At 35.6% G+C, this 13,745-nt stretch overlaps 1 long non-coding RNA gene across 2 annotated transcripts in view; it reads right to left on the bottom strand.

The window, feature by feature from the left end:
• Positions 1–13,394, bottom strand: part of LOC138713593 (uncharacterized) — a 51,356-nt gene extending 37,962 nt beyond the window's left edge. For both annotated transcript variants that reach the window (XR_011335934.1, XR_011335933.1), the window contains exon 1: positions 12,421–13,394. This is a non-coding gene — a long non-coding RNA (uncharacterized lncRNA). The remainder of the gene's footprint in view (positions 1–12,420) is intronic.
• Positions 13,395–13,745: the final 351 nt, after the last annotated feature.

Raw genomic sequence — 13,745 nt, 5'->3', positions numbered from 1 at the left:
TGATAATAACACCAGTCAGAATGACAAGGAAGAGTTGCTGGGCATCAAACTTATAAATGTACCGAAGACAGTGTTGCCAACTGGACGGAAATTCTGTCAAAACTGACGGAATTTCAACGTAGCGGACGGAGGAAAAAAATGGCTTTGACAGGTGACAGATTTCCTGGCAGAAATTATGATTTCCATCGGCTTTTGACTTTTTTTAGCTGCTGTCATTTTCAATTACTTAATTTTTGGGGAATCTTACTTTTTATTTCAATAGCCCTACCCGTACCATACCATGTTAAGGAATCTTCCGTTTCAGATTTCCTCGTAATCAAGTCAGAGGTTGATGGTTATGCTGAGTATGAATGTTAATACAACTTTCCTCTGACTTCAAGATACGATTACTACCGTGTATTGAAATGTGAAGTGGGAGGTCGGCATAACAAAAGTGTATCCCAGATAAGACCTCGCTCCCAACAGAAGCTGTCTTTATCAGGTTATCAGGTCTGCAGCAAGTGGACATAAAATATAGCTTGGTATTGGTTAAAAAAATTAAACAAACATATTCTAGTAAAATGATCAGTGACTCACGTTTCCAGAATCTTGAGATGGAGCTGATTGCATCAAAAAGTGTAAGTAATTATTGTGTGTGCGTTCTGTGTAGTGCAATGTAGTTAGCCCCGTACATGTATGTTTGTTTTATAGTGTGCCCCGTACGTTTGTTTCTATATCGCATTACCTACATTGTAGTATTTTTTAGGGTAAAACGATTATTAGTGTCTGTACTGCCTTGTGAATGTTTTATTGACAGACTTAACATGTCAGAAAAGAAAGATAAGAGCTATTCTAGAAAATTTAGAAAAGAGTAGTTAAGTGATGAAAGAGTGAAGGAACGGTTGTTGGAGGTGCCTGGAGACCCTAGTATTGCACAGTGCAAGTATTGTCAGTGCACAGTCTGGATGTGCGATTGTCAGATTTACTCGATCATGGAAGAACTAAGAAACATTTAAAAGCATCAGAACCGTTTTCAACTTCGCACCAGTCAAAACTGCAATTTATACCAGTCAAACATACGTACGAATGTGCAGCTGCTGAGGCTGCTCTTTCACTTTTTGTAATTAACCATTGCTCAATAAGGCCTGTTGATCATCTTTCCGATCTTACCAAGAAATTTTTCAAAGCTGCTGACCATGCTTCTCTTTTACGACTTCACCGCACAAAGTGCAGTGATTTGATTGGGAATATTCTTTTCCAACATTTTAAATCAGAACTACAGAGCGATATTGGTAGTAGCCACCTTAGTCTTCTTATTGACGAATCGACAGATATTTCTGTCATAAAACTGTTGGCTGTGTGTATTGTATATTATTCGAAACAACAACACACAATTGTATCCACTTTTCTTGGAACTGTTGAACTAGAACAGGGAAATGCAGATTGCGTTGTGAGTGCAATAAAGTCATTAGTCATTACTTTCAGACTACGGGTTAGACATTAAACAAATGAGAGGAGTGAGGACTGACAATGCATCAGTAATGGTAGGCATTAACAATGGGGTCTATCAGAAACTGAAGCAGGAAGTCAGTAATCTTGTATTGATTCCTTGTGTTTGTCACTCAGTTCAGTTAGCTGTGTCCTCTGCTGCAGAAATGTTGGAATTTTTAATATCTGAAATTTATTCTTCGTTTTCAAAGTCATCTTCTCGACAGATCACATATAGCCTAGGTTTTTATTTCAAGCAATATATGATGGAGCTGATCCCCTAAAAATTGTATAACAGTCAAATACAAGGTGGCTATCAATCGAAGTTGCTGTCAATCGCATACTAAATCAGTGGCTTGAATTACAGACACATTTTGAGACATCTAGACTTCAAAATAAGTGCTATGCAGCTGAGCTCTTATATGATGTATTGTGACGTCATCAATAAACTCTATCTTGTATTTCTTAAACCATATCTAGAAGAATATCATAAAGTCAATAAGTCATTCCAGTCAAGTACAGCAGATCCTTCGAAGCTTCTTAAAGATTTAATTATACTCATTGTAGGTATTACTAGACGAATTGTTGTGCCTGGTTATAGGGGAGATCTGCTAACTGTGGAAGTTAGAAAATACAAGTCCCCTAATATTTATCTTGGCCATGAAGTGAAATTTTATTAACTGATTTGAAAAAGGACAATAAAATCAGCCCTGATAATGAAAAAGTGTTTCGCAATGGGTGCGAAAGTTTTCTGTTTTACTTAGCAGACGAACTCCAACGGCAACTGCCGAGGAATGTACAGGTTTTGCAAAAAGTGTCTTTAATTGCACCAGAACAGTGTTTGAGAGTAGTTAAAGAAAGTATAATATCATTAACCAAAGAATTAGGGTTAAATGGAAATGTAATAACAAAAATTGATTTTCAATTTACCACTGTTAAAGGGCAAAATGTTACCAACACAATTGAATTTTGGCATGAGATTGCGTCATATAAAGATGCAAGTTCTCAAAATCCATTTCAAGAACTCTCAGACTTTGCCATGATGATTTTGGTTTTACTGTGGTCAAATGCTGACATGGAGAGAGCATTTAGTATGCTCAACAATGTGAAAACTTCCCTCAGAAATAGACTTAAAACCAATATTTATTTTATTTATTTATTTTATTTCATCAATCATTGTTCACGTCATGGCAGATTAGATGTAATTAAAACCAATAAGGTGAATTCGATCCTAACTGTGCGTGCTGGACTTAAGCGTATAAAAAAATGTTGTCATGACTATACCCTACCAGAAGATGTTCTCAACCAAATTGGCACAATGGCAGCGTACCACAGCGTAGACCAACCCAGCACATCAACTGCAGAACTAGAGGCAATTGACGTGGATGAATTATTATTTTAATCAAGATTGGTAAGTTGTGTTAAAATTTGCTTGAGTGGGTCTTTTCTTTTTAATTTTGACGGATTTCCAGGTGTTTTACTGACAGGAATACAATTTATGTGTTGGCAATACTGAGTGAAGAATGCGTGGGCAATTGTGAAATATGGTGTTGTTACCAGTAATAATAAACCAGTGACTCGTTATTACATTGGTTTTGTTTCAGATGTAACAAATGAAGGACTCAAAGTCAAATTTGCACGTCAAGTTGAAGAAAAGCCATTGGTTTCTAAGTGGCCAACAAATGATGACATTGCAATTGTTGCAAATCATCAGATATATGATATCCTCCAGAGCCAACAAAGAATGATAAGGATGATCACTTGGTTAGCTTTTAGTTCCCCAATCATCATTTTTGTGACCTGAAAATAGAATAATCTTAAATGCTACATGTTCAAAGTCTAAACAAATGTAGGAAAGGAAAAATGCATCTTATGGTTATTTATATATAAAGACGACTTAAATTAATTTAAATTAATTAAGAAAAACTAACCTAATCTAACTAGAAAGAAAAATACAGACCTAGGCAAAAGCAAGAACAGTATATAGGAATAACCAATATAATGCATTTTAGCCGACAATAATGATTGTTTTGTAATGTTACAGTGTTCTCGTGTTTTTTCTAGGCCTGTAATGTTTTTAGGTTCCTATTATGTCTTTTTTGGATTAAAAATAAAATGGAAATTTTTTTTCGGCTAATTAACATTTATTTTCGATGAGATTTTAGATTGGTCAGCTATTGATGGGTTGGTGGTTTACTGCTGGAACATGGCGGTCAGCTACTAGGTATATTATAAAGAATATTTTTCTGATTTTCTTTCCCGAACTGTAGAAATCCTGGCCGAAAGGGACTATATAATACTATTGTATGATTATTAAGCACATAAAAACAAAAAGCAATTCATAAATTCGTAAAATGTTGCCCATGCAAACAAACCTTATAAAAAAATTCCCTTAAATGGTCAGCTACTGGTCAGATGACCCTATATGTTTACAATTTGGGTTGCTAAGAGCTGCCATCAAAATTAGGATTCATGTACTGTTGAGATGAAATGACTGGATCTCGAGGTTCCCAAGAAATTTGTTCCTGTTTGGTCAAACATGCAGAAACAAGAGCGACAGTAGCAAAATATATTGTAATGTACTCCGATACTTGTACAGGTTATAACAGGAATTGGAACATCGCCACGATATTAATGAAACTTGTTTTAAGTGAAGACATTAACATAAAAATCATAGACTAAAAGTTTATGCAAAGTGGCCATTCCTATCTCCCCAATGACTGTGATTTTTCCTCAATAGAAAACTTCAGCAAGACACAACAGATTTTTTGTCCCAATGATTGGTACAATTTTATTACCAAGTCAACAAGGAAAAAAAAAAATTCCTTTCACGTCACTGTAATGTCAAACAATGACTTCTTGTCTATGGAAAACTTATTGCAAACAATCAACAAAAGGGACTGACACTGATAAACATCCTGTGTCATGGCTACAGATGCAGTGGGTTGGGTTATTTTACGATGCTGTATCAACATCTAGGTTATTTACCGTCTGAATGAAATGGTGATAATGCCGGTGAAATGAGTCCGGGGTCCAGCACCAAAAGTTACCCAGCATTTGCTCGGTAACAAAAGAGTGAACCATTCACAATCCTTTTTAAGGAAACTCTTCTGAGAACATGGCATTTTCCAAGTTGACTTCAAGCTGGCATCTAGAAGAGGACGCCCAGTTTCTCTTGCTAACACACCTCAGATAAAGCTGTACAGAAGAACAGACGACCACAGCCTGTTACAAAAGAGAAGAAAAAGGATATGGAAGACCTTTTGCCCTTCATCCCACCTGTTCATAGGGTTGCCAACTTTTTTTGAAGAAAATACGGGAGACTAAGGAATCGACAAAATTTCACATAAAAAATAGACAAATTATTCGATTCAGTTACTAAAAAACAACTTTATTCTACACTTCAGCAGCTAGGTTTAAATTAAGAGTATTTTGAGACAGATTTTGTCTCATGTAATAGTTGAAGTAGACTGGACTTTTCAGCTCTGATTTGATTAAATGTGTCGTGCTCCTGTTTCGCACATCTGTCCAATTATTGTTCTTGAGATGAAACACCCTCTTTGTATGAGCATTACTACTTAGTATGCTTAGAACAAAACTAGGCAGTTTTTCCAAATTTATAACATTAGCATGGTTTGATTTTAGATGGGGTGAGCACTAAAACTCATTTCTGGCAAGCATTACTTTCTACAAAGACTGCACATTTTAATCCATTTTTTGAACAACAAAATTCATCATATAAATCAACATCATTCATGGCAAACTGAAATGTTTAGAATAATGATTTTTACATTATGCAAAAATAAGGGAGCAAAATGCTTGAAGAGAAGAATAATACGGGAGGCGAGAGACTTAAAAATTAGGGTCAAATAAGAGACATCCCGGGAAATAGGGAGGGTTGGCAACCCTACCTGTTCATCACCACTACTTTAAGAGTCTTCTTACTTCTGACAGTGCTGAAGATATTGAGCCACTGAATGGTGATGACAATATTGATGAGTAACAAAAATTATGTAAATACATTGTTGTTAACTGCCATGCATATTTTTCTTGTCAATCATATATCTGTTTATATCACAAGTGTATAACTCCATTTAGGCCCTTATTCCAGGTCTATAACTGGACAAAATTTATCAAAAGTGTCAATGTGAGTTAAAACAAACCTTTCTAAACAAATGTATGAAAAAAAAAATAAAAAAGAATGTACTGCTGAATTTTCTATAACAACCTAGTAAATCATTAAATATTTCAAAACAAGAACAATATGAACTTTAAGGGCCTCATATCTTTTTTTGGAAAGAAAAAAAATGGCGTTTGAGATATAAAAAAAAAAAAAAAAAAAAAAAATTTTGGAAGAATGTCAAAAATATACTTTCAACCAAACATGTGTTATGTGATATACCAAATTAAAGTCCATAAAAGGAGCTTTAAAATGAGCTGTAGCCGAAGCCTGTAGCATGTCTGGTTCCAGAGTTACGAATTGTTTTTGTTGGCAGAGTTGATTTCTTTTTTTTTTTTTTTTTCTGCAGTTTTCAAAAACAAAAATAAAAAAAAATAATCGCTAACTCAAAAAATCTAAAAATTTGAATTTTCATGTCCTCCACAGGTACAATTTACAAGAAAAAAATACCGGTATTAAAATCTGTGCCATAAAGGACCAGGCCCCTGGCTTATTTGACCTGGAATGGCTCTATTTCGGAAGCAGAACTGCAATGTGTGAACCAAAATGTGTTTAGATGTCTCACAGCAATGGGGGACACTTTCAAAATTATTTTACTTGGATATTTAATGATGCTGTAGCAACTAGGCTATTTAGCGTCGATTGGGATTGGGGATAGCAAGATTGTATTTGGCGAGATGAGGCCCAGATTCGCCTTGCAGTTAGGGAAAACCTCGGAAAAAACCAAACCAAGTAATCAGCCAAGTGGGAATCGAACCCACACCTGAGCACAACTCCTGATTGGCAGACAAGTGCCTCAGCTGACTGAGCTATGTCTGTCACTTTCACAATTTGAAATTGTAAATAACTGACCATTCTAAGCTTTATCTCGCATGTTCTTCGCTCATAAGCAAGTGCTCAGTGTGGGCTGCATGTGGGCAGCTGCACTGTGGATTAACACTTTCACTCTCGAATGTAGAAAGATGAAATGTATGCACAATATAAAAGCTTTTTCACTCACAAGCCTATAACTCAATACAAAATTTAACAATAGTGCAATATTCGGTAAATTTAAAGATACGATGGAAAACTATGATGTCACTGATGGCGTCACTAATTCTGAAATATCAATTATTCATTTAAAATTATTTGTATCTACTTTCTCTCTCTCTCTCTCTCTCGTACTCACCTTCTTTTTTTTTTCCCTTTACATGCCTTATGCATTTATGGTTACAATTACACTTTAATTATATATATCATAAACATTATATTACAATTTTACAATTTATTTACACACTATTGCTGACGCTCTGATTCAATCCATCAATCTCTACACCTCACTATTTGTCCAACACTTAGCTATTAAGCTAAGAAAACAAGTTACAAATCAGTGGTCAAAATCAAATATCTGTAGAATTATAACAAATATTTCTATGTTAATAGATTATAAAGAGAACATCAGATGGCGGTACATATATATTTAAATAAGTTAAAAGATTTTAAATTCTTACTTATCCAGTGCAGACATCATTTCGAGCATGGAAGCGAGTAGTAGTGGAACAGTGCAATATGAAGAAAATACACCACATTTTTTAACGTGGATAAATATCATAACTTCAAAGTGTACAACAAAATATCGAGCTTTGTAGGCAATATAACTTACTTCCATCAGAAGAACCGAAAAATTGTGTCCATTGTAAAAAACAAGTGACAGTTAAAACTCTCAAACGATTGTCAAAAGTGAATTTTCCTTTCGAATTACAGTGCAGTAAGTGTAAGAAAAGACTGCTATCACAAAAAATACTTGGTTTGAAGACTGTAAAGTTTCAATTTTACAGAACATAGTTTTAATATATTGTTGGATTAATATATTCATGGATTAACTTTAGAAATAACTAACAGTGAAACTAACCTAAGTATAGTAACCATATGCAATTACTTCAGTTTTTGTAGAGAAGTTTGTTACGTAATAACGACAAATAATTCAACTCCTATCGGTGGACCAGGACAAATAGTAGAAGTACATGAATCTCATATTGTAACTAGAAAATACAAAAAGAGTAGACTCTTAAGAAACGATTTATGGTTTGAACACTCCTCAAATTTTACAGACATTCTTACGAGATATCGCCAAAGTGTACTCACGATACGGCAAGGAGAAATTAAGTCCAAAAGCTTATATTAGTCGAGGAATAGTGGAAGTTGATGATGAATAAAACACAATGGTGAGTACTAAATATTATATATATACTTATTTTAATTGCATTAACATTACAGTATAATATATAATTATCGTGAATGTGAAAAAAAAAAACCATGGTGGTGTATAACTATTATAACTACCTTCTGACGTCATCAATGACATCATACTTTTCCATCGTATCTTTAAATTTACTCAGTATTCTTATTGCATGCAAGAACATTGTTAAAAAATTGTTGTGCAATACAGTACCAAAGCCTTTTTGGAACCAAATTAATATTTAAGTATATATGCTTGTACAGCAAGCTTAGTTCTTTCAGTGAATGTTTATAGCAAGTCGAAACAAATTCCATGCATTCAAGACATAATTAGTCATTTTTCTATTGACTGAGTGCTAAGAGTGTAGTAAAGCCTATATAAAAGACATGCTGCACAACATATTCGGGCTTTCACATGGCTCATATGCAATTTTGGTGATAAAAGACCACCACATAAATATATCGACATGCTTATCATCACAAAATTATCATAGCTAATTTTTACAAACATTATACCTAATTTCTTAAACTTATTTAAGATATCTACAATTTTACTCTGAAAAATCTGTATCACTGTGGCATGACAACATGAACTACATTTGCTGGTATTCTGTTCAGTCCACTCTTTAAACGTTGTCAATCAAATATATAGACCTGTTTCCTCATTTTTTTATTCAGCTAAGCACGCCAGTCTAGCAGAAATACAATATAACAGTACTTATTCATTTCTAAGAATTCCGAGATAAATACTTGATTGTTCCTTTGTCTCTAAACAATATTATATTACACATTCAAACAAACATTTTCTGAGAGAACTGAACTTACACTGTACAGAAATAACCCAAAGTAATGGTCAAATAGTCATTTTTAACCACTTCCCTGATTAACCCAAGTTAACTTGGGTTGCTAACTTCCGTCAAAATTTATTAACCCGAGTTAACTCATGTGAGACCCATTTTCGCTACTAAGGATTATTATCCAGAATTTATATGTTTCCATCATCATTTCCTCACTAGATGGCTACAGAAATTAGTGATATTGCTACATCTGGTGGAGTGTTTTGTACTTTTTTTCCTTGCGAGTGGAATTCTTTGTTCATATAGCATTCACACACAGAAGTGAGTAGATGCTAGTTAGTTTTGGCAGTTTCTGTTTGTGTTTAGTGTTTTGTTGTGTGTAAAGATGGATCATGTTAGTGATTCCGAAAGTTTTGGTCAGGAATATATTCCTGTAGAAGATGAGGCAGTGGAACATCGGTATCAGAAGACGAAGTTTTAGACCAATATACGGATTCATATCTGTTGATGTTGCGTCTGTTTGACAGTGGTTCGAAGAGAAGACATCCGGCACCATTTCTTCTGCACCTCCGAAGTCCCTGTTCACAGCTGCTTCTTTCCTGAATTTAACATTGTTCCTGATAACGATAATTCTCCATTTTTTAAATTATTCTTTGATAATGACCTCATCAACATTATATTCAAGGAGACGATTCGGCATGCTAGTAAGTGTTTACAGAATACTGAAAATAATTCGTGGCAGCCCACTACACTCTGAAATACGTGTACTTTTGGGCATAGTGATACTGCAGAACATTATTCACAAACCTGAAGAATGGATGTACTAGTGCAAATATCCAATGACGGCTACACCAATCTTCCCAGATATGCTCTCATATAGGAGATTTGTCGAATTGAAAAAAATTCCTGCACTTTACCAACAATGAGGACTATGATCCGAAAATCCACTCAAATCTAAAATTGAATAAAGTCTGGCCTATTTTTCGGAATCTTGAAGACAAATTAAAAAAGTTATAGTCCCGACAGAGATGTCACCATCGAAGCGAGCCTGTTGTTTTATAAGGGGCGACTAGGTTGAGAGCAGTATATATCACTAAAATGAGCCAGGTCTGGGATAAAGACATATATGCTCTGTGAATCTAAGAGCGGATACGTTTGGTTCAGTATAATTTACACTGGAAAAGGAACTGTTCTTGATAGCGACTACAAGGATATTCCAATGTCTAGCCAAGTAGTTATGACACTCATGAAGCCTTTACTTGGCCCGGGCTATTGTCTTACAATGGACTATTTTACACATCATCCCAGTTATCCGACATGCATTTCACATACTACAGACACTTACAGAACTGTGAGAATGAGCAGGAAAGATATGTCACCAGGGTTGAAGACAAGAAAGCTGAAGAAGGGCGAAACTGCGGCCTTCTGGAGGGACAAGAACATTACCCTCAGGTTGAAGGATGAAGAAGATGTGATGCTTCTTAGCACAATACACAGTGCTGAGATGGTCGTCATCAAGGATGATTTGAAGTCGAAAATGGTGGTCGACCACAACAACACAATGGGAGGAGTCGACAAGGTAGATCAGCACTTGGCAGCTTATTCAGTCCCATGAAAAAGTGGAAAGCGTTATTATAAGATCTTTCATCTTCTTAAGTTAGCCCTGTAGAATTTCTACGTTTTGTATACGATATCTGGAGGCAGGAAGACACCCTTGGACTATCGAATGGTGGTAATTCGTAAGATTTTTTAAAAATACACCCCAAATGTCCTATCACTCAAGGCAATATGGCCAGGAAAATCGCCTAACCCACTTCAGATTACGGGTAGACATCTTCCAGAAGTTATTCCATGAATTCTGAAGAAGAACAACCCAACCAGATGGTGTTTCATGTGTAGTATTGTGAGAGACGCAAAAGACAAAAAAATTCGATGCGAGAGCAGATGCTACTGTCCGGAATGCAATGAGCCAAAGTGCGTAATATCCTGCTTTCGAGTCTATCACACAACAAGCAACATTTAACGCTTTGATAACAGCACTGGTATTGTACTCATAAATTAATCCATAAAAAACGTAAGTTGGTAAATAGTTCAGGAGAAAATCAAAGTGGGACAACTACCAGAGCTGTAATCAAGATGCACGAGATAACTCGGGATAATAATTCATGTATAAATGTATGTCTATTTTATAGTGACTTTTTTTAGGTATATATGAAAATTAGTGATGTACAGTGATTCTGTAATATTAAATGACCTCTATACAAAAATAAAAAAACATTTTTTTTTTTCCCCACAAACTTGGTAAAATATATAGTAAGGGAACAGGTTAACAGCAATGAAAAAGATTAGGAAAAGTTTGAGAAACAATAACAAACATTATAAAATACAATTTTCACTTCCGAAGTTTTGATAGTACTACAGTTAATTCCCTCCTCTTATTGTTGGATCATGACAAATTATTACTGTACCAGTACATGAAAGGAGAAGAATGTGACGATAAATATAGATTTTTTGCAAGTTTAATTACATTCCATTGCGTATATAATTATATTTTCAATAAACTACATTTTTGGGTTAGACTCGAGAAACGACATAAGATAAGCATTAAGTTAAGTAGGCCTATTTATCTTTCTACAAAGAGATCTCCTGTTATGTAAGCACTTCTGAACATAGCTTTTGGATCTAAGACTGTTCTTGTCTCACACCACTGCCGGAATCCAGGATACATCTGTCCAATTAGAGGAGAAGCATAAACAGGACCAGCAGACCAACACTTACGACCTCCATTCTTCTGAAGTATTGCTTCAAATTCTGCCATTGTTGCCGAGTAGCTGCTTGTGATGCTACGGCTACTGAACCAGTCTGTCCACAAAGTGCACGTCTTTCTTTCTGTATAAGGACAAAGATAAGCATGATGGCGAGACAGAGCCTGATGGGTCTGCACTGCTATGATGATTGGGTTAGAACAGAGGTAGAAATAGCGCTCTGCCCAGTCCCCAATATCTTCCATGACGTCCTGTAACCTGTCTGCTGGAAGACACCATTTGATTCCCCGACAGTATGATACCACTGAAATGAGCAACTGGGGCTGAAAGCTGTGGTATATTCGACATGAAGAAGCCCTCATAACTAGCTCGAACTGAATTTGTGAGAGTCTCTTACTAAATGACGGGACATACCATGCCAAGAAAGGACTACATCTATTAACCAACCAGTGAACGCCCCAGTAAAACATTTCAATACACTTTTTCCACAATGGTTGTAAATGTCCGAGATGTAACCGTACATAACTTGCGTGATTAACAATCATTTTATCCAAAAGCGGATACCAATAAATATAATTGTATAGTCCGTCTGACAGTTGCTGCCAGTTGTCAATAATATCATCCAGAGTATACTCATATATTGTTTCTTGTGCCAAGTGGATAGGAATACATCTAAACGTTGCAGTGTTAATGATTCCAACTATTCCCAGTCCACACACCATTGTCTGTAACGTCGGTAAAAATGTTCGTTCTGGTGGGATGTTTGTTATTCTTTCTGGGATCTGTCCTGCATCTGGCCAAGCCCAATCCATTAATGTACCATCAGTGTGCAAAACTTGGCAACTTTTTAAGCAATGTGCAACAGTGCCATTTGACCCCATTAACCCAAGAGATATAGCATCAGCAATTGTCATATTTGGAATAATGCCGTAAATCTCTAATGTAAAATTTAAATAAGCCAAACTCTGTAATACTTCAGCAACAGTTAACCCACCTTCAAATGTGAAAATTCCTTCTGCGGGATCACAACACACAAATCTTTTCATATTATCTAGGGAAATTAATATTTCTGCACCTTCTCTATCAATAGGAAAAGAACCACCGTGATATTTTATTCGTAATCCATTTTCCTTAGCCTCGTAAATAATTTTCAACAGGTCGCCTCCGTCGTACGGATGAAAAGTTTGAACCCGATCAACTGTTAATTCTGTTATTTGCATTTTACTGCATTATATGCATAAAGCAACGTTGATTGACACTGATTTTATATTTCTGAGGAATAAATAATCATAAATAACTTATCAGTGGGCAACCCTTCGCTGCAATCTTCTTTCTTCTTAGTCTATTGAATGACACCGTATTCACTGTATTGAGCTTCAAAGATTTTAGCGTCAATAATAGCAATTTATAAAATCAGTCACTATAAAATGATATTATCTAGAATATTACTGGGAATATAATGCGTAATTGTCAACATAAGTTCTGTACTATATCTTGATTAACCATTATATTATAGCAACTGATTGTAAACTCGATACACCGTAATCTCTACTAAACTTTCAATATTGAATATTAAGTTTGATACTAACATTCTCATTTCAATCCCAACATTTACAGACATACACTTCACATTTTTTTCTCGATATTCCGTCAGCTTAGGTATCTGACTTTAACGTCCAGTAGGTCACATTGTCACATAATACTCACAGACACAAAGGGACTATTATAGCCATAAACAAATAAATACTAATTTAAGCCCTGTTCACACGGCACACCTTCCTGTGATGGAGTGCTCATTTCATTTTCATTGCATTTTTACACACAGAGCCATAAAATAAAATTTCCCACACTAGTGAGATTTTTCCCCACAACCTAAATAATAACGCAGTAAGGCCGGTTACACACTATACCGAGAGATGTTAAATGTGAAATGTGTGCCGAGAAATGCCCGAGTGAGGCGACACAGCTTTGTCCAAACACAGTGCCGAGAAATGTGTAATCGAACCAAAGACGTTATAAGAATCGAACCATAGAGTACAGACACAGTCTAATATATACAGTCGCGCAACTTCAACACTTTTTTTGCCAACATTCACGACACTAGCGCTCAAGCGGCAGGCAAGGCACTGGTCAGAGCGTTGATACAGCCAGCACGTGCTTCAAAGGTATGCGAGATGTTGTAATAACGTTTTAATCATGCATCGGAATAAAGGCAATGTGTGCAATGACGAAAATTGCAGTAACAACAAGTTTAAATCTCCGAATTTGTCGTTCTTCAGATTCCCTAAAGACCAAGAGAAAATCATAACTCAGTCATAA

The sequence above is a fragment of the Periplaneta americana genome, chromosome 14 (genome assembly GCF_040183065.1).
Source record: "Periplaneta americana isolate PAMFEO1 chromosome 14, P.americana_PAMFEO1_priV1, whole genome shotgun sequence".
Taxonomy (NCBI): Eukaryota; Metazoa; Arthropoda; class Insecta; order Blattodea; family Blattidae; genus Periplaneta; species Periplaneta americana.
Note: the sequence above shows the minus strand (reverse complement) of the source record. Positions and strands in the feature narration are given on the sequence as shown.